This window comes from Nicotiana tomentosiformis, chromosome 8 (genome assembly GCF_000390325.3).
Source record: "Nicotiana tomentosiformis chromosome 8, ASM39032v3, whole genome shotgun sequence".
NCBI classification, from domain to species: domain Eukaryota; kingdom Viridiplantae; phylum Streptophyta; class Magnoliopsida; order Solanales; family Solanaceae; genus Nicotiana; species Nicotiana tomentosiformis.
The window spans coordinates 70,703,841-70,727,040 of NC_090819.1; the positions used below are offsets into that span (position 1 = coordinate 70,703,841).

General features: G+C 39.0%; 1 long non-coding RNA gene across 2 annotated transcripts; it reads right to left on the bottom strand.

Moving 5' to 3' along the window:
* Window positions 1–837: 837 nt before the first annotated feature.
* Window positions 838–5,026, bottom strand: LOC104119743 (uncharacterized). 2 transcript variants are annotated; one of them, XR_691527.4, is made up of 3 exons: window positions 4,670–4,998; window positions 2,437–2,501; window positions 838–1,081 (listed from the first exon to the last, which is right to left on the bottom strand). It is a non-coding gene; the product is annotated as an uncharacterized lncRNA (long non-coding RNA). The 2 variants fall into 2 exon arrangements; XR_004503302.2 differs by lacking the exon at window positions 2,437–2,501 and having other exon boundaries at window positions 4,670–5,026.
* Window positions 5,027–23,200: the final 18,174 nt, after the last annotated feature.

A 23,200-nucleotide genomic window follows, 5' to 3' on the forward strand; every position in this document is an offset into this window, starting at 1 on the left:
ATACTTAAACATAGATAATTCATGCATTATGATAGGATAAATATCAAAAGAATTTAGAATTCGACGATGTTCAACACGATAATCTATAAATCCTTAAAAACTTAATACCTACGTTCGTGCGTACAAGACAATGCTCTAAACATAAATACATGACCCATAGTACTCATTGCCTCGTATAGATAATTTGTTTGATGATCTTCAGGGTGCCAAGATTTTCTCTAAGATTAACTTAAGATCTGAATATCATCGGTTGAATATTAGGGCTTCTAATATTCCTAAGATACCTTTCAGGAGACATTATGTGCATTATGAGTTTCTAGTAATGTCCTTTGGGATAACTAATGCACCAACAATCACTACAAGAAAAATGCTAAATAGCGAAGGGAAAATTGGTACCTAAAAGTAAGGAATTGGTCCCTAATGGTCAATAGCGACCAGAAAATCTGGTTCTTATAGCTTTGGCCGCTAAAGGTCTTTAAGGACGATATGTTGAACTGGTCGTTAAAAGTGTTTCACGACAAGTTTTAAACTGGACGTTAAATGCTTTATAAGGACCATGTTTCTGGTGCCTATTTGCATATTTTAGGGACTAAATTCCCGGTCCTTAAAATGTTTTTGCAACTAGGTTAAAGCTGGTCATTAAAACGTCTTGCGAACAGTTAAAAGTTGGTCGTTATATCTTTCGCAAGAGGTTTAAAGTTTGTCCTTAAGTCGAACAGGTTTAGCAACCAAATTTTCTACTTCTAAAAAGGATTTAAGGACTAACAGTCTAGTCCGTAAAGAGACAAGTCACACGTCCCTAAATCACATTCAATTTGCAACTAAATAATCTGGTAATTAATATAAAGATGATACTACTTTCATAAAATAATTACCAAAAGTGATCAACAGTTACTTGCACCGCACATCAATAATGTAAGTGAGTCACAGTATTGTGTTCATAAACCCTTAGCAAAAAACTACATATCACTAATAACCCTAGACTGTAATGTAAAATTTTATTGACATTCCCAGCAAAAGATATATGGTCAATCTGTACGTCGTCAAAAATCTGCTTCTTGTAAACCTCACTATCCAAAACCTGTAAAAATAATAAAAAATTTCAATTAGAAAAATTATAACAGTGTAGACGCAACAAAATCGGGGCTAGACAGAAGATTATAAAAATAACAAAGAAAAAAGAAGCAACAAGAAACAAATGGCTAGACACTATTGTTCCATTACATCACTTGGACAAAGAATTGAGACAAATAGTGCAGTCTGTTATATTCGTGGGCTGGTCAAAGGAAAGATTATTGAGGTGAATGGCATTATTTGAAATATCCATTTTTGGTGATATCCAAATTTACTGAGAGGGGAATGGTGGTTCCAATTTGCAAAACAGAGGTTATAAAAGATGATCATAATCTAAATTGGAAACCAGTTTCAGTGAATATTCAACAAGTTGGAAGTAAGGTAAAAGAACTGTTCTTCCATGTCCTTCCTAGGCAAATTTCTGAGACCATCCCCTAAAATGTAGAACCTTGGAAGGGAGGGACAGGAAAACCTATGAATCAGATTTTTCTATGAGCTAGTGTGCCTCATTTTGGGATCATGTGCTATTTCATGTGAATCAGATGTCGGTAGCAAGTGTGGAATTGCTAGAATTTTCTGTATGAATTATGAAATTTTTGAAAAAGAAATACTTTTGATGTAGTCTTTAATCATCGTTTCTTTGGATTGCTAACTCAATGGTAGATAACTCGGCTTTTTAAATGTAGCTAGTTATCATTTACACACCGAGAATAATTTTTATGTATTTTTTCTTTAATTTAACATGGTATTTGTGGCCATGTTTATCTAGTCAATGTCAAGTTAATCAGTAATTACATATAAATTTAGCTTATATACACTAACAACGTAATGAACTTTACATTAGTAATGTATTTTAACCTTTTTATACACATCAAAGGTAAAGCGAAGATAACTAAAAGCACCTCCAGCAACATGGACATCAACAGAGAACTTAGTATAGCAACTATTAGAAAGAAGTACTAATATAGCAGCAATTCTATACGAGTTAAAAATAGAAGGCCAGAAGTTTTACGAGCAACTGAACCAGTAGTAACAAAAACTCTAACACGAAGCATTCCTCCAACTCCAAGAGCTACTAAATCATACCATGTGAGTTTTCTTTTCATGTCAGCACCAGACCTTAGCCTCACTTTGATAAGCTCGGTCTGGTGTCAACACCAGAGAACTCAGTATAGCACCAGAGAAAGTCAGTGCACAATACTAAACCACTAGCGTACATTAAGATATCAGTAATGCGACAAATAACTATGCACAACCAGCAAATTCGTAATCGACAGAAGATGTAAATTCCACAAATGATATATAACAACATGCACTTAAATCAACAAAATAAATTGATGTTTCGGCTAAGATGTTACTCACTTGGTATCATCAAGAATCGGAATAGTCATTCTCCTGAACTAGATGCTGGAAATTAGTCTGTTGCGCTAATATGAGAAATTAAAACACATAAGACACTTTAAAGTTAAATCACTAATTTTCTGTCGTATTTTTCTTAAATAAACAAAATGATACAATAGCTATCATTCTATTGTTCAAAAACTGTAATGATTGTTATCTTATGAGACACTAGCTATATTTATCACTTTTGTTTAATAAAGAACTAGCTTCATTTGATCAAGAACTAGCTATATTTGTCACTTTACACTAGCTATATTTTCTACCTTCTATATCTTAATTTCCAGCTTCATACCCCACTAGGATTACTGCACCTATAGTTAGTTGCTTTGTCACTTCAGTTTTCATTGTGAAGAAGAAAAAGAAGAAGCAAAAAAAAAAACCAAACAAATGAAGAAATTTATATGCCCTTGTAGTGGATACAAACTGAATTTGAAATTGAAATACAAAAATAACATTTTCATCTGGGGTAAACTATATATATTAAAGTGTTAAAGGTCTCATATTCAATCTCAAGATTTTATTTCAAAATAAGAAACATCTTTAGAAAAAATACAAGAAATCCTTATCCATATTGAGGGTGCACCCTCGTAATGTTCAGTGGTACGAGAAACTAGGCAAGATGGTATTTGTTCCAATAGGTACAAAATTCCTTCCGGCAGGGGATGTTTTTGCCTTACCAGCTTCAAGATAAAAGTAATAAAAGAACTCTACGTCTTGATCATGCTTCTTGATCTCTTGTCTTAGTCTGTCAACCATATCAGAGATTTGACACCTTGCCATACACCAAAAGTACGCACTTCTTTCTATTATCTTTTCAACAGTAGTTTTTATTTAAAATATCCCCTTGTTTTAGGTGTCCCTTACACAACAGTAGCTAGGTTGATATGTAAAGTAGGGAGAATATCTCATACCAACACCCAAATCTATATTGTTGATCAACTTTGAGGGACTATCACTTCTGATTCTATAGAATATTTTATACTTAGATTTCCTGAACCTAATTAATTGGCTATACTAATGAATGTTTTATAACTATTAATAAAACTAATTAATTGGCTATACTAATCTGCTCCATCAAAAATATTCTTCTTCAATCAAAACAAAACTTACATTATAACTAGAATCAAAATAGAGCCTATATTATAATGCTCAAAATATTGACCTTATTTTGGAGGGAGTAGTTCGCGACAGAGTAAATGCAAGCATTGACAGCGAAAAGCTTCGACGAGCGAGTCCATCACTCCAACTAGAGTGCTATTGACTAAATAGATTCAATGGCAAAACTCAATGGAATGTTTTCATCAGAAAATTTATTTGACAAAGCTAATTTACATCACTGTTTCTTCTTCATCTAATTATTTTTTAAAATATTAGATTAGACTTACCAAAGGTAATAAGTTGGCTATACAATTTAAAGAACCTATAAAAAATCAGAGTAACGAAACTGAAATAGAGCACCTAATGGTAAAAAAAAATCCAACCAATTCATCACCTCATATGAAAAATCACTAGACATCCTACAAAATTTTCGTGACCCTTCAAGAAAGTCCCCAGAGGAGTTGTATAATGCAAATCGCAAAGGAGAAAACCATCGCATAGATGAAACTCTACAAGCTTCTCATATAAAGGCCAACTCATTCTAAATATCTAATCTAAGTCTAAAACTGCTGCTTTTCAAAATTTCCCTAAAGAAAAGAGGGGTGCATATATTAAAACTGTGCAACTGCCTTTCTCTGATTCCATGTATAAAAGAAAAAGGTTACCTCCTGAATCATGTCCTACCAGTAAGTTCCCCACCTAGCTTCATTCTCTTTGGAGCAGGAGCTTCCAACATTCACCCAAACCTCCATTATTTGGACATATCGTGCAGGAAGGGACAAGTGGTGCCATTTAGGCATCCCTTGGTGTGTTGAAGAAAACGCAATGCTTCTCAAAATTCAGGCTGCCCTGATTTGGTTTTAGGTTCTTTAACGATTTTGGTCAAAATTTCTCATCCTTGACCTATGTGCCCCAACTTTAAACCCAATACTCTCACTTTAATCACTCACACAATAACTATCAGTACTCAAAACAACCCAATTGCAGAAAAAAACTAAAAAAATGGAAAAATTGCATAACCCGATTCCGATTTCTGGTTCAAAGGAAAAAAAAGCGCGAAGAAGAAAAAGATAAAAGAGAAAGAAATTAAATTTACTCTTGATTTGCGGACAATCCAATGGTAGAGTTTGTGTAGAGTCGCTTGGAGAGAGATGAAAACCTTCTGAGTTCTGAATGATGAAGTTGCAACCTTCTGAATTCTGATGAAGTTTATTAGTCGCCGCTTAGGAATTTTAACGTGAAAGGAATTTTTGGAGGGATTTTAGGGTGAAAGTGAATTTTTGGAGGGATTTTACCGTGAAAGTAAATTTTTGGAGCATTCATTGTTTTTTGGAGCGCAATTCCAGCGCTCCTATCCCGCTGGAATTGTGTATTAGAGACAAGATATTGACTTTTTTAAAGACCTAAATTCATCTTGCTATGTATTTAGAAAATAAAATTGCATATTAGGGACCAAAAAAAATTCTCATCCCTATAAATATAATTTTATGGACCATATTTTAAACCTGTCGCTAAATGCTAGTCTCTAAAAAGGCTTTTTCTTGTAGTTAATATTCATGGATTTGATGAGTCGTGTGTTCAAGCCTTATATAGACTCATTCATCATTTCGTTCATAGACGATATCTTGATCTGTTCGCGGAGTAGGGAGGAACGTGAGCATCATTTGAGGATTGAGCTTTAGGTTCTGAGAAAATGCAAGCTTTATACCAAATTCTCCAAGTGTGAGTTTTTGCTTGAGTTGCATTTTTATATCACACAGTTTCTTTTGAAGGTATCAATGTTGATACAAAGAATATTGAGATGGTTCAAAATTGGTGTAGACCTACTACACCTACTTAGATTCAGAGTTATTTTAGGTTTGGCAGGTTACTACCACTATTTTGTGGAGGAAGTTTTATCCATTGCAGCTCCATCAACGACGTTGACTCAGAAACATGTTCCTTTTAAATGGTCTAATAAGTGTGAGGAGAGCTATCAGAAAGTCAAGACTGCATTGACTACTGCTCTAGTATTGGTGTTACCTACGGGTTCCTAGTGCTACACGGTGTATTATGATGCTTTGTATATTGGGCTTGGGAGTGTATTGATGCAGAATAGCAGGGTGATTACCTATGCATCACAACAGTTTAAAACTCAATAAGAAGAATAGTCCTACCTATGACTTGGAGTTGGAGGTTATTGTGTTTGCATTGAATATTTGAAGGCATTACATGTATCGTGTGTCTTACTAGATTTATGCTGATCAACTTAGTCTACAATATCTATTGAAGCAAAAAGACCCGAATTTGATACAATAGAGATGGCTTGAGTTGCATACGGATTATGATATTACTATTTTGTATTATTCAAGAAAGGCTAACATGGTAGAAGATGCTTTGATCAAGAAGGTGGAGAGTATGAGTAGTTTGGCATATATGCTAACCGACGAGCGTTCTTTGACAATGGATGTGGAGGCTTTGACTAATAGATTTATAATATTAGATATTTCTAAGTCTAGCAGGGTTCTTGCTTGTGGTATTTTCCAGTTGTCGTTGCGTGAATAGATTAAAGCTCACTTTTATGATAATCTTTATTTGCTTGTGCTTAAAGACATGATGCATCGTGGTGGGGCCAAGAAGGTTTCTATTGGAGATGATGATATTATGTGACTACAGAGCCAAATTTGTGTGCCTAATATTGATAATTTGAGGAAGTTGATCCTGGGGGAAGGGGGGGGGGCATATTTCACGCTATTCTATCCATCCAGTAGTTGGAAAGATGTACTATGACTTGAAGTAATATTTTTGGTGTCGTATGATAAAGAGGGATAGTGTTGGGCATGTTTCAAGGTGTTCGAATTGCCAACAGATCAAGCATGAAATCGGGTGGCTTGACTCAGAAGATGACTGTACTTGAATGAAAGTGAGAACAAATTATTTTGGACTTTGTGGTAGGCTTACCACATACTTTGAGGAAGTATGGCGTAGTTTGGATCATTATTGACAGGTTAACCAAATCTGTGCATTCCATTCCAGTTCTGACTACCAACTCGTCGGAAAAGCTTGCATAGATTTATATTTGGGAGTTAGTTTGTTTGCATAGGGTACCTATTTCCATCATTCAGAATGGGATACATAGTTCACATCTAACTTTTTGAGAATTGTATAGATATAGTTAGATACACAGGTTGATCTTAGCATAATGTTTGATCCGCAAACCGATGTTCAGTCAGAGTGGACAATTCAAATGCTCAAGGACAAGTTGAGAGTTAGGTCATTGGGGTCAATTTTTTCCCTTGGCGACGTTTACTTTTAATAATAGTTACCAGTCAAGTATTCTTAAAGCGCCTATGAGGCATTATATGGTAGGCAATATCATTATTCTATTGGTTAGTTTGAGCCCGGTGATGCTACATTATTGGGTACAGATTTTGTACGAGATTTCTTAAAAAATGTTAAGTGATTTAGGGACGATTTCACATAACTTAGAGTAGGCAAACGAGTTATGCAGATTGAAAGGTTTGTGATTTTGTGTTCATGGAATGTGAGAATGTACTTTTGAAGGTTTCACCCATTAAATGCGTGATAAGGTTTGGAAAGAAAGGAAAGTTGAGTATGAGATTCATTGGCCAGTTTGGTGTTCTAGAGAGGGTTAGAGAGGTGGCGTATAGACTTGCCTTTCTCCTACTCTATCGGGGTATATTCTGTATTTCATCTATCCATGCTTCAAAAGTACAATAAGGATAAGTCACACGTTCTGGATTTTAGCACAATACAAATATATGAGAAGTTGACATATGAGGTGGAGCCATTGGTCATTGTGGATAAGCAAGTCCGAAAGCTATGGTTGAAAGAGATTGTTTCAGTGAAAATATTTTGAAAGAATCAGTCGAGTGAGGAAGCCACTTGGGAGACATGTGTAGCGGATAGATGCACTTGTTTGATATCCCAAGTACATTTCTAAACCTATTTTATGATGAATATTTATTTAAGAGGGGATAAAGTAAAAAACTAATTTTACTTTTCCCGTTTCACATTTTGAAAATTTGAGTGTATATATATATATTGTTTTATGACTTGAGGTATAGGTGGCTTGGACCAGTAGGGCTCGAGGATGATTCAACACCATTGCATGCAATTTAGAAGTTCAAGGAATTCAAATAGTAACTTTATCCCCCGATTCAAGTATTTGAGCTTCACTTTATGTTTAAAGACATTGGATAGGTATGTATAGTATTTTTGGACTAGTTGGGTCTTTTAAGATAGGACCTGAGGGGTTTGGGGGTGTTTCAACCCATTTAAAATACTCTTTGACAACTGAAGCAAGCATGAGTGTGGACCATAGTTGTAACGACCCGACCGGTCGTTTTATGTAATTGCTCCCCATTTCACCTTTTAATGCTTCACACATGTGTGTTTATGGTTTTATAACTTGCGGGGTTGGTTAGTTTTATTTCGGGAAGCTTTTGGATTGATTTGGACCCTTGATTCTTGACCTAGAGGTTTAAATTAAAAAATATTGACCAAACTTTGACTTTTGTAAAATTGACCCTGGAACCCTATTTTTATGGATATGATTCATATCATGATTTTACACTTGGGCATATGCCCGAAATTGATTTCGGAAGTCCATAGGTCGATTTGTGTTGATTTGCCAAAAATTAGAAATTTGAAGCTAAAAGGTTTGACCATATGCTGACTTTTAGCTATCGAGCTCAGAATTATATATTGGGACTTGGAACAGGTCTGTTATGGTATTTAGAACTTGTCTGCAAAATTTGGTGTCATTTTGAATTGATTTGATATGATTCGGGCTTTAGTTGTAACTTTAGCAATTCTTGAACTTTACTTTGAAATTCATGCGTTTTAGTGTTTGATTCGTAGTTTTAGATATTATTTTTGTGTTTTGATCAAGCGAGCGAGTTCGTACGATATTTGTAGACTTGTGTAAAGGTTTGGTTTGGAGCCCCTAAGGCTCAGATGAGTTTCGGACATGTTCCAGAGTAGTTTAGACTAAAATTGCAAAATCTGGTGTCGCAAATGCAAACACCAGGGTTGCATTTGTGAAGGTGACAGAAGGGGGGCAGTTGTGGTAAATGCGAGTTCCCCTTCTCATTTGCGAAGGCAACAAAATTTTGACAGAGTTCGCAATTGAAAACATTTGTTCGATTTTGCAAAGTTCCCAGCTTCGCAATTGTGAAGTATTTCTCATAAATGCGATGATGACTTAGGCTGTCAGGGTTCGCAAATGCGAGCCCTGTTCTGGAATTGCGAGGGTTCGCAAATGCGACATGTGCAACTGGTAAAAGGGTTGGGAGACGGGAATTTTGAGCACATTATCTCATTTTTGAACCACAGACTCGGTAGAAGGCGATTTGTAAAGAGGGTTTTCACCTACAAACCTTGGGTAAGTGATTCTAATCTATTTCTAATCATATTTCATCAACATATCTTAGATTTTAATATCAAAATCATATGAATCAAAGTGAAAATTTATGAAACTTTGTCAAGGTTTTAAAAAATAAGAAATTGAGTTTTGAGAGTCGATTTGGACTCGAATTTTTAAACTAATCACATATATGAACTCGTGGGATCATGAGTAGACGAAATCTACCATTGGACCCGGATTTTGACAGGACGGGCCCGGGTTGACTTTTGTTGACTTTTTGGAAAACGTATAAAGAACTTAGCTTTATCTATTGCCATTGGTTTCCCTAATATTTTGTGATGATATTAATTCGATTTTGGTTAGATTTGAGCCGTGTGGAGGCGCATGAAAACTATTTTTGAGTGTTGAATTAACATAATTGAGGTTCGTGTCTTGCCTAACTTTGTGTGGGGGAACTACCCCTTAGGATTGGTATTGATTGATTCATTTGTGCTATGTGAAAGACTTGTACGCAAGATGACGAGTGGGTACACGGGTTGTACGTGGTATTTGACCGGTTTAGGCTACTTAGACTATTTTTATGCTTTAATTGAAATGCCATATCATGTTCCAAATTCTCATAGTCAATCTATTCTTACTTGTGTTAGTCTATCCTTAAATGCCTAAATGATTTCGTTAACACTTATTCTACATCCTAATTGATAAATTGCTCTCATGCTTTAGTTGAACTTGTTGCCTCTTTTATTGTTACATGCTATCTCTTCATTGTTGATTATAATTATTTGAAGTCATTATACATGTTATCTCTTTCATTGTTGGTTATCATTAATTGAAGTTATTATTCATGTTATATCTTTCGTTGTTGGTTACCATTATTTGAAGTTAGTGTTCACGTTATCTCTCTCATGGTGATTACCGTTATTTGATGTTATTGCTCATGTTATCTCTTCCATTGTTGATTTACATTATTTGAAGTCATTGCTACATGTTATCTCTTCCATTGTGAGTTATTTTTATCTAATATCGTGGTTATATATAATATCTCTTATTGTTGAGTCATTGGTGTTGAAGTTGTGAAAGTCGTTATCCCGTTGAGGCGAAATTGTTATTGTTGAGACCTCTTCCTTGTTGAGCATTTTACATTCATTGTTGTTGTTGATATTATTGTACCCGTTGTGGTAGAGCCATCGGCTATTGTTGTAGAAATATTGATATTGTTGATTGTTGGCAAGTTATGATATATGGGCACTTGTGGTGCGAGTTATTATGGTGATGTGTAATTGATGCGCATGCTGCGGTATAAGGTTTAGGGTTAATATGCATGCGGCGGTATAAGGTGGGACTTATGTGCGTACTGCTTGTAGGGAAACTATGTGTAGCCATGCGGCATCATAAGGTGGGCTAAAGTGTGTATAGCTATTTCGGTAAAACTGTTTTCAAAACCTATTTCAAATGTAAGGCTCACGTGGCGGTATAAGGAAAGATTGTGATTGAAATTGAGAAATGTGAATACGAGGCGGTACCTCGGTTGTGATTCTTATTGTACACGAGCGGTACCTCGTTGTGATTCTTACACGAGCGGTACCTCGTTGTGATTCTTGTTATTTATCTCATTTTGCAAGTAGTTTTGGTTGGAACATTTCTTGTTGTTGTTCTTCCTTGTTTAGCAATTGTTGTCCGTTCATGATTATTTTGGTTCTCTTTATCTGCTTCTTTTATGTTACTTCCATGTCTAATTTTCGGTATCAGTTCATGCTATTATCTTATTTTGTTTCAGTTATTTCTCCGCTTTCCATTATTATTCGTTCCTATGATTTTATTCTGTTTATTTATATCCTAGTAGGGGTCTTGACCTGGCCTCGTCACTACTCTACCAAGGTTAGGCTTGATACTTACTAGGTACCATTATGGTGTAGTTATATTACGCTTCTGCATAATGTTTGTGCAGATCCAAGTATGTCTGCTGTGCCAGATGCTAGAGTTGATTGAGTTGCTACTTGGAGACTTCAAGGTATACCTGCTCCTCGTCCGCAGGCCTCGGAACCACCTTCCTTTGTTCTTATTTACTGTTATACTTTCTTCAGACGGTGATGTAGTAGACACTTTAGCTTACTCTGTAGAGCCTATGATTCTGTTCCACAGTTCTTGGGATTGTATGGTTGAGATTCTATTTTTTAGAAGTTTATATGAGTTTATCAAAATGATTTTTAGTATTTTGTTAATTACATCTATTCAATTATTATCAAATGCTAGGCTAACCTAGCCGTAGAGACTAGGTGCCATCACGACATCCTACAGAGGGGAATTGAAGTTGTGACAAGTTGGTATCAGAGCTCTAGTTTTATTGGTGTTACGAGTCATAAGCAGGTTTAGTAGAGTCTCGCAGATCGGTGAATTTGTTGTGCGAATTTGTTGACTTCGAATTTCTTAATCTTTGTCTTTCTATTCTCTTATAGATGGTGAGGACGCGCACCGCTGGATCCGACGATCAGACACATGCGCCCCCTGCTAGAGCTACGAGAGGACGAGGTTAGGCAGAGGCCGAGGAGAGGCACGTGGTGCAGCCAGAGCACCTGCTCGAGGCTCAGAGGAGCCACCAGTAGATCAAATTAGAGGACAGGCACCCGAGGCTCTGTTGCCACCCCAGCTCTTCAGTAGACCCTCGCATAGTTCTTGAGCATGTTTTGAACCTTAGCTCAGGCGGGGTTGATTCCACTTGCACCAACCGCATCTCAGGTTGGGGGAGAAGCCCAGACTCCTACGGCCCGTACCCAGAGCAGTGGGTCTAGGTTGATCATGTCCCATATGTTATACCGGTACAGACTGTTGTCCCAGTTCAGCCCGTGGTTAGGGCAGCAACATCTGAGGAGGAGCATCTTAAGCTCAAGAGGTTCAAGAAGTATCACCCTCCTACTTTCAGTTTTCTTGAGAAGTGCCACTGTATTCTCCGCATTATGGGTATTGTGGAGACGAGCGGGGTTGCTTTCAATACTTTCTAGTTATACGGAGCGACCTATTAGTGGTGGTGAGTGTACGAGGAGGGTATCCCAGCCGAGGCAACTTCACTTACATGGACTCGGTTGTCAGAGTTATTCTTGAGAGAGCTTGTTCCTCAGACCCTTCGGGATGCATGGCAAGCATAGTTTGAGCATCTGTACTAGGGTAGTTTGTGCGATCATCAATCTCTCCAGTCTCTCGGGCTCATATTCTCAAGCTAATCAGCCCAAACAATGATACATGATGTAATAATAAATGATAACAGAGACTGAGATATGATATGCAAATGATTAACGCGACCAAGTACATAACTACAATTTTAGGCAAATAACTCAACAGCAGAAACAACCTCTGAGGGTCCCAACAATACCAATATATAGCCTAACACGATTTCTAACATGGATCAAGGCTCAATAGTTCTAACACATGGAGATTACATAAATAACATCAAGATTGGGTAACTACATAGTTCCATGGAAACAATCGAATAACAATTACTACGGTGCATGCCCACACGCCCGTCACCTAGCATGTGTGTCACCTCAACATCAACTACATAATACGTAGTTCAGGGAATCATACCCTCAATATCAAGTTTAGAAGTGATACATACTTCAAACCGCGCAAATCCATACTCCAACAAGCCCTTGCCTCGCAAATCGGCCTTTGAACGATTCGAATCTAGCCACAAACAACTTAATACAATCAATACAAGCCGTAGGAATCAATTCCATAGGATAAAACTAAGTTCTTTAACAAAAGTCAAAAAGTCAACCCAAGGCTCATGTCTCGGAATCTGACAAAACTTACAAAATTCGAACACCATACCCATTCACCAACAAGTCCAACCATACCAAAATCACCCAATTCCGACCTTAAATCGCCACTCAAATCCCCAAATCTTACTCTCCAATACATGGGTCAAAAATCCAAAAATTTTCACCTCCAAAATACCAAATATATGGGGAAATTCAATGGGTATTCAATATTAATGAATAAAAATGATCAAAAGTTACTTACCTCTTTAAATCTAGTGAAACCCCTCTCAAACATCGCCTTTAGCCAAGCTTGCAAAGTCCACAAATGAAGAAATCTCGAAACCCTTTCGAATTAATACATTGCCAGTGCTTTTGCACATGTAGTCCATCATCTCTGCGTAAAAGCTCCGCACCTGCGAAACTCACTTATGTTATGCCACTCTGCTTATGTGCCCCCAGGACCGCATCTGTGGAAGCACTTCTGCGCCCAAATGTTTGATTTTGCGGAAACCCCTGACCACCTCAAGCCTCACTAAATTCCGCTTGTGCGACCTCCCTTCGACAAAAGTGATTCCGCTCCTGTAGACCTCCTCTCACATCTGCGGCCCAGTAGCCCCCAGCTCTCCTCCACACCTGAGCATTGCCAGCCCCACCTACGGCCCATTTCTCGCAGGTCCGGTTGCACCAAACCTAAGCTCTAACACAAGTCAAAAATTCAATCTGTTTTCAACCCGAATCACGCCTGAGGCCCCCGATACCCCATCCAAACATACCAACAAGTCCTAAAACATGATTCAAACTTAGTCGAGGCCTCAAATCATGCCAATCAACATCCAAAACACGCATCGCACCCCAATTCAAGCCTAATGGAACTAATGGATTTCCAACTTTTATAATTGATGCTGAAACCTATCAAACTAACTCCGATTGATCTCCAATTTTAAACACAAGTCATAAGTGACACAACGGACCTATTCCAACTTTCGAAACCAAAATCCGAGCCTCGGTCAAACCTCTCAACTCTCCAAATTTCAACTTCTCCTACTTTCGCCAATTCAAGTCAAAATCATCTACGGACCTCCAAATCAATATTCGGACACACTCCTAAGTCCAAAATAACCATACAGAGCTATCGGAACCATCAAAACTCTGTTCTAGAGTCATTTACACAAGTTAACATCCGGTTAACTCTTTCAACTTAGGCTTTCAACCTTTGGACTAAGTGTCCCAATTTATTTCAAAACATCCCCAGAACTAAACCAACCATCCCGGCAAGTCACATAACAACAAACAAACACATAATAAGCAATAAATGGGGGAACATCGCTATAACACTCAAAACTATCGGCCAAGTCATTATAAATTATCAGCAGGTGATGTTTGGGGAGCAACGGACGAGTGGTTTGCTTCAGCGACTTGAGATTCCGAGTGGAAGTTAGAGTGTGTCTTCATGGACTTATTTATTGGGCCCCCACAGACTCAGAAAAAGTTTGACGCGGTATGGGTGATTGTGGACAGGTTGACCAAGTCAGCTCATTTTGTTCCGGTAGTGACTACCTATTCTTTAGGGCAACTTACTCAGGTCTATATCTGTGAGATTTTCTAACTTTATGGCATACCGGTATCAATCATATCTGACCGGGGTATGTAATTCACATCGCGTTTCTGGAGAGCTGTACAACGTGATTTAGGCACACGGGTTGAGTTGAGTACATCATTTCACCCTCCGACGGACGGACAGTCCGAACGCACTATTCATATATTGGAGGATATTCTTCGTACCTGCGCTGTGGATTTTGGGGTTGCTTGGGATCAGTTCTTGCTACTTGCAGAGTTTGACCACAACAATAACTGCCAATCTAGTATTCAGAGGGCTCCTTACGAGTCCCTATATGGGAGACGATGTCGTTCTCCAGTTGGGTGGTTTGAGCTGGGAGAGGCTAAATTATTAGGCACAAATTTGGTTCGAGATTACTTGGAGAAGGTCAAGATGATCCAGGATCGGCTTTGTACGACCCAATCTAGATAGAAGAGTTATGGGGATCAGAAGGTTCGCAATGTTTCATTCATGGTTGGAGAGCGAGTCTTGCTTCGAGTTTCACCCATGAAGGGTGTGATGAGGTTCAGAAAGAAGGTCAAGTTGAGCCCTAGGAGTATCTAAACTTTTGAGATCCTTGAGAGGATTGGGGAGGTGGCTGACAAGCTTGCTTTGCCACCTAGTTTATCTGAAGTTCATCCGGTGTTCCAAGTATATATGCTCCGGTAATATTACGGTGATCTGTCTCATATTCTAGACTTCAACACAGTCCAATTGGATGAGGTTTTGACTTATATTAAGGAGCATGTGGCTATCTTGGATAGACAGGTCCGGAGGTTGAGATCAAAGAGTATTGCATCAGTAAAGGTTCAATAAAGGGGTCATCCGGTCGAGGAGGAGACTTGGGAAACCGAGCACGACATGTGGAGTAATTATCCTCATCTATTCACCACTTCAGGTGTGTTCTTATGCACGTTCGAGGACGAACATTTATTTTAAGAGGGGGAGATTGTAATGACCCGACCAGTCGATTTGTGTAATTACACTATGTTTCCCCTTTTTATGCTTCATACATGTATGTTTATGGTTTTATGACTTGCGGGATTGGTTAGTTTCATTCCAGGAAGCTTCCTAGTTGATTTGGACCCTTGATTCTTGACCTAGAGGTTTAAATTAGAAAATGTTGATCAAACTTTGACTTTTGTGAAAACGACATTGGAACCGTATTTTTATGGCTCCGATAGCTTCGTATCATGATTTCAAACTTGGGCATATGCCCGAAATTAATTTTGGAAGTCTGTAGGTCGATTTGTGTTTATTTGACAAAATTTGGCAATTTGAAGTTGAAAGGTTTGACCATAGATTGACTTTTAGCTATCGAGCTCGGAATTTGATTTTGGGACTTGGAATAGGTCTGTTATGGTATTTACTTTGAAATTCATGCGTTTTAGTATTCGATTCATAGTTTAAATGTTATTTTTGTATTTTGATAACGCGAGCGAATTCATATGATTTTTTAGACTTGTGTGGATGTTTTGTTTGGAGTCCCGAGGGCTCGGATAAGCTTCAGACTTGTTCCGTAGTGGTTTGGACTGAAATTGCAAAATCTGGTGTCTGGTGCTCTGGTGTCGCAATTGCAAACTCCAGGGTAGCATTTGCGAAGGTGATAGAAGGGGCCAGTTATTGCAAATGTGACTTCCTCATCACATTTGCGAAGGTAAAAGAATTTGGACAGAGTTCGCTAATGCGATCCCTGGTCTGCAAGTGTGAGGGTTCACAAATTTATCCTGTGTCACAAATGCGACATCTGCAGCTGCTTAACGGGCTGGGAGACGAGATTTTTGAGCATATTCACTCATTTTTAACCCTAGACTCGGTAAGAGGCGATTTGGGGAGGGTGTTTAAACCTACAAACTTTGGGTAAATGATTCTAATCTATTTCTCATCATATTTCATCAACATATCTTAGATTGTAATGGCAAAATCATGTGAATCAATTGCAATTGGACCGGTTTTGACCAGGAAAGCTGATAAGTGGGTATTTTGGCTACTTATTTGCACCTTTTGACTTTCATTTTAGTTCAAAAATATTTAAACGTATTCCCGAAAACTGATAAAATATGCCTACTTGCAGAAGTATTGAAAAATGAGCCATTATGATGAAATCTAACTCAAGAAGGAGTGCTTTTGAACAAGGACAAAAATCAAGTACACAGGCTCAAGTGCTAGCCGCAGTGTAAAGTGCGGACCGCACAATAATTGTGCAGCCGCAGAAGTCAAAGTTCAGAGAGTTTAAAATTCAAGCCCAACAAGAATTGCGGACCGCACTATAATTGTGTGGCCGCAGAAATCAAATGTTTGGCCGCACCCATAATTATGCGAACCGTAGAACTCAAGGGATGCGGCCGTAACCCAGAATTGTGCAGCCACATAATCCACTCCTGTCAAGAGTTGAAGAAAAGTGCGGACCGCACACAGAATTGTACGGCCGCAGAACCTCCGTAAGTGCAATTCTGTCCAAAATTTCCAGCTTTGTATAAATAGTCTACTTTCACGAAATAAGGTCAAGTTTTGAATACCAAAAAGTCTGTAGTCATTTTTCTTTACTCTTATAGGCAAATTTAATTTATATTGTTGATTTTACATTAGATTTTCATCTATTAATCATTCAATATGAGATTTATCATCTTTTCTTCTTTATTTTCTTCATTACCCACTATGAGCAGCTAAATTTCTAGCTAGGGTTGTGCTCCAACCCTAGTGTGGAAACCTAATGGGTGTTTGATTTAGGGCTTGTTTATGGTTGGGTATGTATTATTTAGCCTAGTTCTTGCTATAATTGTAGAATTAATGGTTGCAAACATTGGTTCAAGCCTATTTGACTTGGTCTATACTTGAGAAAGAGAGACTTAGTCTAGAAAAACTTAGCTAAAAGGAGTTTGGCATTAAATCAAGAGATTGATAGTCCCAATTAAAGGGTTGAACCTAGAGATAGTAAAACCCGACTTGAGCAATTTGTCAATTGTTTAGTTCAATACCCATTTGGACTTGAGAAAGCCAAATTGGGCAAAACCACTCTCTTACCGAGAGGTATTGAGTGGGTATTTGAGTGTTGATTACTATAATACATTCCGACCAACGAAAATCACCCTAAAGCCCACAACCCATTAGGCAAACACCTAGGTAGAAGTCACAACCCTAGACCCTTTACAAATTTGAAAACCAACAACAAAAACATTCTTCTCTAGTTTCATATTTTTCAGTTGCAATACATAGTATAATTTTAGAATTAAAATCAAAACAAAGTTTGTGGAAGTGCAACTTAGACAATTCACGTGCTTAGACCAAATACATACCAGTAATCCCATCTACGCTCCATGTGGATTCGATCCTGACTCTTAGTTGGTATTATTATTGCAATCGACCGCTTCACAACCCCAATTTGAGGTGTGACTTGGGCGAGATCAATTTTTGGCATCGTTGCCGGGGAGCATAAAAAATGGATTTAGCTATATATTTGGTTGTGTGTGTGAATTGTCTTCTTTTCCTTCTATGTTACTAATCTTTTTGGTGAAACAAGTGTAGGTGAAACAATGGCTCTCAACAACAATGATCCTCTCGAAAACATGCCTTTGGGGGATGTGGACGTGGAAGATGACCAAGTTGAAGAGGTTCCTCCTGAACCTCAAGCAAGTAGATGAGGCCGACCGCCTCAAGACAATGTTACCGTTCCACCCCCACCTCCACCAAGAGCGGCTCTAGACCGAGTGTTTCCAAATGAAGGGTATGCAAATGCCATAGTCCCGCCCCACATTAGAGCGGGTAACTTTCAAATCACAAATGTTATGCTCACATTGCTAGAACAATAAGGATTCTTCACTGGGGAGTAAACAGACAAACGTCTCCGAGGACGCTTTAAGGTTGAGGCTATTTCCTTTCTCACTATGGGGGAAAGCCTTGGATTGGTTAGAAAGGTTGCCAAACGATTCCATCCATACATGGGATGAATTGGCGGAGAAATTTATTGCCAAGTTCTTTCCTCCCGGGCATATGGCTATTCTTAGAGATGAGATTCTAGCATTCAAACAAGAACCCAATGAGCCTTTGTATGAGATATGGGAGAGGTACCGAACTATGGTGAAAGAGTGCCCGGACAATGACATGACGGAGGCTATGATTCAACAAACGTTTTATAGGGGAATCAATACTACCAATTAATGCGCGGTCAACCAACTTGCCAGTGGAAATTTCATGACAACACCATATGCCGAAGCTTGTGAAATGTTAGATGAAATGGCGGATACTTCATTGGCATGGCAAAGTAGAGAAAATGTTCCTCAAGGTGATCCAAATGTGATTCAGCTACATAAAGAATTGCATGATCATGGGCAAGCAATTACTGAGTTGACCACTACAATGAATTAATTAGCCAAAGCTCAACTTCAACAAGTTTAAGGTCCTAAGCAAGTAAATGCAATGTAGGGTGTCAATATAATGGTAAATAAGAGAAGGCAAAAGGGTCAACAAGTGCAAAACCATATGGAACAATGTGTTCAAGAAGATAGTGGGTTTGACCAAGATAAATCTTACAATGAACAAGAGGAGGAAGTACAACCAAGAGGGATGGAACAATAGTCAAGGGAATCGGGGGTCGGGCTTTCAAAGGCCCCCGATGTATCAACAACTAAGCAACCTGCCTCCTTATCCTTCCCATGGTCCTAGCTCTTCCAATAATGAGATGGGGCGAATTGAGAACATGTTTAAACAAATGATGGAGAAGAATGCCGACTCCGATGCTCAACTAGCCTCTCACAACACTTCAATTCGCAATTTGGTAATCCATATGGGGCAAATCTCGCAAGCTTTGAACACTCGTCCTAAGGGGGAACAAACAACTGACACGGTGGTGAACCCAAAGTGTGGGAACAACACGGGACATGCCATGGCCGTGATTACAAGGAGTGTAATAGGTGGGGATGCAACCACCTCAAGTCAAAGAAAAATTATGGATGATGAACTAGTGATTCAAGAAGATGAGATTCCAAACAATTTGGTTCAATCCAATGATAAAGTAAGAATTGATATTGATGACAATTATAGGAGACTCAAGAGGAAGTGAACCCGTCTAGGGAGCACATTGTAGACATACCAGAACTGGTAGTACTAAAGGCTAAGGCACCAATGCAAGGCCTCCTCCTCCATACCCTCAAAGGCTTGCCAAGGAAAATGGCGAGAACCAATTCAAAAAGTCCATTGACATGATGAAAAGCCTATCTATTAATGTGCCATTGGTTGAGGCTTTGGAGTAAATGCCCGGTTATGCAAAGTTCATGAAGGATTTGGTGACGAAGAAGAGGTAGATGAATTGTGAGACTATAAAGATGACACATCAAGTGAGTGCAATTGTGCACTCAATGGCTCCTAAATTAGAAGATCCTAGCGCTTTCACAATCCCTTGTACTATTGGAAGCGCTGACTTTGCAAAAACTCTTTGTGATCTTGGGGCAAGTATCAATTTGATGCCCTATTCGATTTTTAAGACTTTGGGAATTGGGCAACCAAGACCCAAATCTATGGGGTAACAAATGGCAGATCGTACTATGAAGAGACCATTAGGTATTATTGATGATGTGTTGGTTCGTGTTGATAAATTTAATCTCCCGGCGGACTTTGTGATTCTTGACTGTGAAGTGGACTATGAGGTGCCTATTATTCTAGGGAGACCTTTCCTTGCTACGGGGAAGTCTCTTGTTGATGTGGAATCCGGTTAGCTCACTTTCTGGGTGGGTGATGAAAATGTGGTTTTCCATGTGTGCAAATATATGAGGCAACCGAATAGCAATGAAGTTTGTTCGTTTGTGGACTTGGTGACCGATGTGGTTATTGATGATACTAGTGCCATGATGAATGTGGATGATACTTTGGAGGCCGTTTTGCTCAACCTTAATGATGATGAGAAGGATGGCTATGTGGAATGTGTGAATGCATTGCAAGGAATGGGGTCTTACACTTATAAACCCCGCAAATTGTCCTTGGATCTTGAAAATCGGAAGACTCATCCAATAAAGCCCTCAATTGAGGAGCCTCCCACTTTGGAGTTAAAGCAATTGCCTTCACATCTCAGGTATGAATTGCTTGGACCATGTTCTACTTTACTGGTTATTCTTTCCTCTTGTTTGACTAACGTGCAGGTAGACTCCACATTGGTGGTACTACAAAATAGGAAGAAAGATATCAGTTGGACATTGGCTGATATTCGGGGTATAAGCCCTACCTTTTGCATGCACAAGATTATTTTGGAGGAGGATGCCAAACCCTCCGTTGAACATTAAAGAAGACTAAATGAAGCAATGCAAGAGGTGGTCAAAAAGGAGATCATAAAGTGGTTAGATGTTGGGATTGTTTACCCCATTTCCGATAGTTCATGAAGCTCTCCGGTGCAATGTATCCCAAAAAAAGGGGGCATGATGTTGGTCACCAATGACAAGAATGAGTTGATTCCTACAAGAATGGTGACCGGGTGGAGAGTGTGTATGGACTATCTCAAGCTCAACAAAGTCACAAGGAAGGATCATTTCCCACTTCCCTTCCTTGATCAAATACTTGATAGGTTGGACGGCCGTGCTTTCTATTGTTTCCTTGATGGGTATTCTGGCTACAATCAAATTCTTATTGCTCCGGAGGATCAAGAAAAGACTACTTTCACATGTCCCTAAGGTACGTTTGCATTCTCGTGGATGCTATTTGGTTTATGCAATGCACCAACAACTTTTCAAAAGTGTACGATGACTATCTTCAGGGACATGGTGGTGGATTCCCTTGAGGTCTTCATGGATGACTTTTCAATGGTCGGGAATTCTTTTGATGATTGGTTGAAAAATTTGGATAAGGTCTTGGCAAGATGTGAAGAGACAAACTTGATACTCAATTGGGAGAAATGTCACTTCATGGTCAAGGAAGGCATTGTCCTTGGCCATAAAATTTCAAAGAATGGTATTGAGGTCGACAAGGCCAATATAGAGATGATTTCTAAACTTCCACCCCCAATATCAGTGAAGGGAGTGAGGAGTTTCTTGGGTTATGCGGGGTTCTACCGCCGTTTCATCAAGGATTTTTCCAAAGTGGTTAACCCCTTGTGTAAGCTATTGGAGAAAGATGCCAAATTCCATTTCAACGAGGATTGTATGAAGGCATTTGAATTGCTCAAGTTCAAATTGACAACTACTCCTATCATCACCGCCCTGAATTGGAGCTTGCCTTTTGAGTTCATGTATGACGCTAGTGATGTGGCGGTCGGAGCAGTTTTGGGGCAGCGTGTCAACAAGATCTTTCATCTGGTCTACTATGCTAGTAAGACCATGAATGATGCCCAAGTCAGTTACACGGTGACCGAAAAAGAGCTCCTTGTTATTGTTTTTTCTATGGAAAAGTTTCGCCCGTACTTGATGGGTACAAAGGTGATTGTCCACACGGATCATGCGGCACTTCGGTACCTAATGAGCAAGAAAGATTCAAAGGCGCGGTTAATGAGATGGGTGCTTTTATTGCAAGATTTTGATCTAGAAATCCAAGACCGCAAAGGCAGTGAAAACCAAGTGGCGGACCACTTGTCTCCCTTGGAGGAGGAGGGGAGGCCACAAGACGGCCTTGAAATCAATGACTCCTTCCCCGACGAGCAACTTCTAGACATTTCAATGACCAAGATGCCATGGTTCGCTGACTTAGCAAATTATCTTGTGAGTGGTATTGTACCGAATGAGTTTTATTCAAACCAAAGGAAGAAACTCAAACGGGATTGCCTTGACTACTATTGGGATGAATCGTACCTCTTCCAAATTTGTACTGATGGTGTGATTCGAAGATGTGTGCCGGAGGAGGAACAAGCAGAAATTCTTGATGCTTGCCACTCTTCACTATATGGCGGTCACCATGGTGGAGCGAGAACATCGGCAAAAGTGTTGAGTTGTGGATTCTATTGGCCTACTCTCTGCAAGGACGCAAGTGATCTAGTCAATCATTGTGATGAATGTCAAAGGGCCGATGGGATTTCTAAGAAAAATGAGATGCCCCTCACCACCATCTTGGAAATTGACATTTTTGATGTGTGGGGCATTGATTTCATGGGACCGTTTGTAAGCTCTTGGGGGAACACCTATATTTTGGTAGTTGTGGATTATGTCTCAAATGGGTTGAAGCCGTTGCTCTACCCAACAACGAAGCTAGAAGTGTGGTGGCATTTTTAAAAAAGAATATCTTCACAAGGTTTGGTACTCCAAGGGCCATTATAAGTGATAGGGGATCACACTTTTGCAACAAAGCTTTTGATACCTTACTCACCAAGTATGGTGTCACTCACAAAGTCACGACCCCCTATCACCCTCAAGCAAGCTGACAAGTGGAAGTCCAACCGGGAGATCAAGAGTATTTTGTCAAAGACAATGAATGCCAATCAGACGGATTGGTCGAAGAAACTTGATGATGCTCTATGGACCTATAGGACGGCTTACAAAATACCGATTGGGATGTCTCCAAACCGGTTAGTGTTCGGGAAAGCTTGTCACCTTCCGGTGGAATATGAGCACAAAGCTATGTGGGCACTGAAGAAGCTAAATCTTGAGTGGGATGTCGCCGCCAACTTAAGGGTGGCACAATTGAATGAGCTTGATGAATTACGGTACCATAATTATACAAGGAGAAGATGAAGTACCTCCATAACAAGTACATTTAGAACAAGGAGTTCAAAGAAGGTGATCTTGTGTTATTTTTCAATTCTCGGTTACGGATGTTTCCGGGAAAGTTGAAGTCTAAATGGAGTGGCCCGCTTGAAGTTGTGAGTGTGACACCCTTTGGTTCATTAGACTTGAAGAATAAAAATGATGAAGTGTTTATAGTCAATGGTCACCGGGTGAAGCATTATTTGGGAAAAGTTGATGATGGCCACGTCGTGGCATTGATTCATTTCATGTG